The sequence below is a fragment of the Lepisma saccharinum genome, chromosome 20 (genome assembly GCF_977018435.1).
Source record: "Lepisma saccharinum chromosome 20, izLepSacc3.1, whole genome shotgun sequence".
Classification (NCBI taxonomy): domain Eukaryota; kingdom Metazoa; phylum Arthropoda; class Insecta; order Zygentoma; family Lepismatidae; genus Lepisma; species Lepisma saccharinum.
Window position 1 is genome coordinate 2,487,615 of NC_139248.1, and position 6,068 is coordinate 2,493,682.

Consider the following 6,068-nt stretch of genomic DNA (forward strand, 5'->3'; position numbering starts at 1 on the left):
ATCCTTCACGCCGGGAGTGAAAATGGTTTCGTGCCAAACTGCGTACTTATGTTCAAAGCTAAACAGAAAACCGGAGATTATCATGTGGAAATGAGTGCTGAAAATTTTGAACGATAGTTTGAAAGTGAATTGTTACCGAATATTCACTCCAAGTGCATTAGTGTCATGGACAATGCACCTTACCATTCTGTGCAAGTCAACAAACCTCCCACAATAGGCAGCACTAAAGCTGCAATGCAGGACTGCTTGAAAGACAATTCAATTGAATTTTCAGATAACCTTCGAAAGGCTGAATTATATCAGCTAATCAAAACCAACAAAAAGCCCCTGCAATATCGGGTCAACACTTGCTGCAGAAAACGGCCGCACCGTAGTTCGTCTTCCACCTTATCATTGCGATCTAAACCGTATTGAGTATGTTTGAGGTATCATAAAGGGTCGTATTGCATCACAAAATGTGGATCGTAATTTGGGCAGAGTACTGGAAGTTGTAGAGAAGAATTTCAGAACTTTCCCAAAGAAGAATGGAAAAGGTCTTGCAAAAAAGTAAAGGGGAAACAAGAGGAATATTGGGTCCAGGATGGAATTATTGAAGTAGAAGTTGACAAGTTGGTAATCTAAGACTGCTCGGAGGATGAAAGTCACATGAGCGGTGAGGATTCGGATTCAGACGAGAGTGGAAGTGCCATTGAGGGTGACAAACGGTGCGATAATAATAATCAGGTGAATGTTAGTGACGAGTTGGATTTGGGTTGCACTTCACTGTAAATGGTAAGTTTACAAAACAAATCATGCTTTAATAATTCTTGAAGCTTTCCTGGTGGCGAATATTGAAGAGGTTTTCTCGGGCAATCAGCCAGGTGATTTCCGAATAGGCTTCCGAGCTTTCTAGAGCTAACGCCACTCACACACATCTTAAGGGATTCACTTCAATCCCTGAAGATGAGAGTGACGTTAGCTCTAGAAAGCCTATCCGGAAATCACCTAGCTGATTGCCCAAGAAAACCTCTTCAAATCATTCCTTCTTTTTAAAATGTTAGCTGTGTGTATATTTCATGGGTTATTTATTTACATAAATATTGTTTATGCAAACCTTGCCCCCCAAATTTATCTTAAGTTCGTGCCTCTGGCCTGGTCCCCCCAATCGCCGCCCCTGTCTCTATGGATATAATTATAATTAATAATTAAATTGAAGATAAAATCTGTTTCTTAAATGGTAATATTTACTATCGCATAGTAAGAATCACAACCATGACAATAGATTTTATTGTTATTAATTATTTAAATCGGGAATCGTGACAAACGCTATTCATACTTCTTCAACCACTGACCGCACCACCCTGAACATCGCTTTTTGCAGCAGGTCCGCCAGAATTCCATCTGTCAGAGAACAGCTGTCAGGCATCGTGGCAACAGGGTGCCATTTGAGAGCAGAGGAAAAAAAGAATTTCCACCATATTCTCGTCTGCTGCCGTTCACCGCGACAGAAACAAGTGGGTGTGGATTTTAGTTCGCATATTATCCGGGGGGGGGGGGGGTTCTCTTCTTTGCTGAGCAGTACAAAAAATGTAGAAGGTGAATTACTTGAAAAATGAAAGTCAATCAAAAATGATGTATTTCACACATATAATTTCATTTTAGCCACAATAATGTGTGTTAATTATTGCATGATCACCATAAATTCAAATTTAATCAATGTCTTTTTATGGAACTGCACTATTTTTGGAGAAAATGTGCCTTGTTTGCCCCACTGGAAAAAAATACCTTGTATAAGTGAAACTGCAATTCTTTACCCTACTATCCTTCTATTTTAAATTGTAAGAAGGACAAACGACATGATTGTGATACAAAACAAGTCCTTGTCACAATCCTTTACTTCTGTGCATGTCCTTCAGTTTTTGATACTTATGTTCTGGTGGATAAGCATCCTCGCAGATTGGTAACACTGTTCAACGTGCAACCTCGAACTGCATTCTCCCGCCTGCCTACCTCTCACGAACTTCCCCTTTTTCTTGGCACTTTGCCAACTGGAGCTCTCGGATCGCTGGTCAAACAGTATCAGCCCCTCCCTCCATTGGGATGTGTGTTCATGACTGTAACAGTACAATTGGTTTGTAATGATGGTAATTTTTGTAATTATTATTATTATTATTAGTACATAACTGCACATGTATAAACAAAACAAGTATTGATGCAACATTAATATGGCTATTTTTATGTTTAGTGAATGAGAAAATATGTGTATGACACCCATGCCATAATTGGTTCTTATTTTTTATTAATGATGGTAATTTTTGTAACTATCATAATTATAATACAACTGCACCTACATAAACAACAAAGGGTGCAGTGATTGAATAACAAAATGGTTTCTTGAATTTTAGCGATAACATAATGTGTAGACCTCTGGCCCCCTCTCACCTCCCTGAGGTAATTTAGTTTCTTGTCCGGCATGGGTAAGCTATACTCTGTCCTGGTTGTGTCTGGAGCAAGTGAACGAAAACAAGTCTGTGCAAGTAATGACGCGAGACGGTTCCTCCAACAGGGTTCCCACACACCTGGAAAACCTGGAATTCTCAGGGAATTTGAAGAGAAGTAAAAACTTAGGGAAAATCATCTAATTATCATTGAGTCTTAATGAAGCACATCTGAAGAACTAAAATATGCTTGTTCTTGTACCAGGTGGCGCAAAAGTCATCACCTAATATTCTTAGCCTATAGCTTGGGTTTTAAATTAAACAAAGTAGTTTTTTTTTTGTGTTAAACTTTTATTGATACTTGTAAGTTTTATGTCCTCAATTTTAAAGATAACATCCAATAAGTGACCACCATTTGAATTGATGCAAAAATTTGGGCTCTTTTTATTGTGTTTTCCATGGTGTGGGAAATCTGTGGGGAAATGTTTTCAATTTCATGTTGAATATTGTCCTTTAGTTGCTGTAACATCTCTGGCTTATTCACATAAACCAATGACTTCAAATATCCCCAAAGGAAAAAAATCTGGAGCGGTCAAATCTGGGGACCTGGCCAGCCATGACAAATCACCAAAATGGGATATTACTCTGCCCTGAAAAGTGTCATGCAAAATTGTCACAATTTTTCCACGTTCTTGTGGGATATACTTATTCATTTTTGCACAGATTAATTTTCGTGAGTGTCTTCTATTTAACTGAACCACACTAGTGATATAAACAACAAGATGTCAAAATAGAGGTCAGTTCAAATGCAATGATGACTTTTTCGCCACCCTTTACTAATAATTCCAACTTCACTAACTTGTTTTATACGAACTATTTTGAAGAAGTAGGCTTTAAGTGTGTGTTTATTTTGCATCACAGATTAATTGATATCATAACAGGGTGTCTACCAGTCAAGAAAGTTAAGAATTCAACGGATAGGTCAAGAAAGTCAAGAAATTATATTTTAGGTCAAGAACATTTGCTACTTTTTCCAGTATAGTGAACTTACATTGTTATATACCTGTACAGTGGTTTTATAAAATTGAATATTTGGAAATCTAAAATTGTATTGAGTTGTGGTTAAGATTTGTTAACCACTTTATTTCTTAAGAATATTTTTTACATGCATTAATAATTAAAGCAAGTCTAAATCTCTTCTTAAAGTACAGCTTCAGTTTTCATCATAACCAGCCTTGGTGCATGAGTTTTTTTATTGAATAAAAATATTTATTTTCTTAATTTTGAACTATACCTAAGTAGGGGGCGATTAAATTAATGTTAAGAATGAAGAGAAAAAGGTCAAGAAAAATCAAGAATTTTGGATTTGTTATTTTGGTAGACCCCTGTATAATCTTCTGTTTGCCGAAAGTATTCTACATATACACACACTGAATGAAATAATAGAATATACTTTTAAGATATGAATATATGTTACGTGGATATATTGTGTACACAAAGCACAAATTGACCACCTTTGACCTGCACATAGGACCTAAGTCTCTGGCCACTCCTCAATTGCATTACGCTTGTATCGAGGGGGAAATCTTCCACTGTCTTCACATGATAGTGGTTCAAAGAGACAATACTGCATTATATCTTCTTGCAAATCATGTCTTGAAGTGCAGACCACAATTTCTAGTCCAGAGAGCTGAGGCCTGCACTGCCAGATGATCTATCTGAAGGGGAAATGAAGTTGAGCACATTTGTCTCGAGCCACTGCTGGGTTGTTTGAGCCGCATGAGCTGGCGCACAATTCTGCTGTAAACTGTACTGGCAATGGAACAATATTGCTTAGATCCTTGACCATTGTCTCCAGGACTGTCTCCTGGTACACTCTGGCTGATGTTTTTACCCCTTTCTTGCAGAAAAGGAGCTCAGTGATGCTATCATAATGCCCCATTTCCCACCACACCATGATTGAAGCAGAATGTGGCCCCTCCGGACCCATCTTACTAACTTCTTGTGGCATACAATTTGTCATTCTGCAAGTTGAAAGCTGCCTCCATGATAATTCTTCTGTGCCAATTTATGCTTAATGATCCAGTAGGCACTTTGCCTTTATTGCTTTCTGAGGCTAGAAAGTGGTCTGTATGTTGTAAGCTTTCAGTCCTAGGTCACTTTAACAGTTAACAGGCCAAATAGACATTTTTGAAAATCCGGCACATTTCAAAAGGCTGTTGTACAAAAATATGTAAGGTTCTTTATTGGATTATTTTTTTTGTTTGTTGTAATTTTTTATATCTATATATTTTTTATTTCACACTGTTATACATTCCAATGTAAAATGGCCAACACTGTATTTGGAATTCTTTGTTAAATAAATAAATAAACTTACGAGACATGGACATTTTGGAAATGGTCAGTTCACAGACCATCGCTGATTCTTCCGTACACTGATTTTTCCAGTTGCACAGTACTGATTGTACGTTGCTGTCCCTGACTGGGCCCGTCTTTCACTTTTCCAGTGTCACTGAAATGCAGGACGTACGATACTTGAATCACTTCGGAGATTTGAAGCTTCTAGAGAATCTTGAAAATTTCAGCTGACTTCTCTACCTTACAGGCTGCAAAACAGCCACATGGTTTTCTTAACTGCCCCATTCCATTATGAAAGCTAAGGACAAAATTTTGTATCACTTCTGTAGGTGAATTAGCAATGACTTTCAACACCACATGATGAGCCACCTCCCAAAGTATGTGACGGAGTTTGAAATTTATTTTGTTATTTTGTGTGCTGTAAAAAAATTGAAAAAAGTGTGAAAATTAAAAAAAAAATACTCCTTAAATAAGTGTATAAAGATGTCATTTTATTCTTTAATTTGTTTTGTTATTGGCTGATACTGATAAAGTACTACAGAAAATTTACTAATAGGCTTACTGATCTAATATAAAATTGCAAGTGCTCCTTGAATATTCGATGAATGTTTCATTCACCTCCTTAATTAATGTATGTAACCGGGTGATCATGGTGGGTTTTGCCTTTGAAAAGGAACTGCCTATTTAAACATTTACTTTGCAAAACCATAACATTAATTACATGTTCTTATTCATAAAATAAATAAGATGGCAGAATATTGCACTAAATTACAGTGTGTTTATAAATATATCAGATCTGTAATATTACTGATAAAACAGATGCACCATAGGCCATTGTAAAATATATTTAGAATAGTAATGTACTGGGTATTGAGTACTCTGCAAAAAATCCTTAAAATGTCTAAAAATGCCTATGTAAAGACTAAAACACCTAAAGAACGCCTAAAATGCCACGTGCTGATTCTAGAAAACTGGGAAAATGCCATTAGAGTTTGCGGGAACCCTGTTCAATGAACAAGTGAGGGGGTATGAGATTATGTGGAAAGGGGGAAAGCAACTACAGTTACCAGCCTTCGCAGAAGCATGTACTGCTTCGCTCTGACTACTCGATCCCCATCCCCCATATTCTCTGCTGCTATGTGTGGTCTTGCTCCAGAGATAACTGGGACAGAGTATAGGGTTAATGGTAATTGAACTTTGTCTTCTTTCAAGCAGGGTTAGCATAATAAGTCCTCCTTTTTAGCTAACAACAATTCAGAACAGGTTCTCTTAAAAGGTGAAAGGCTGGGTTTT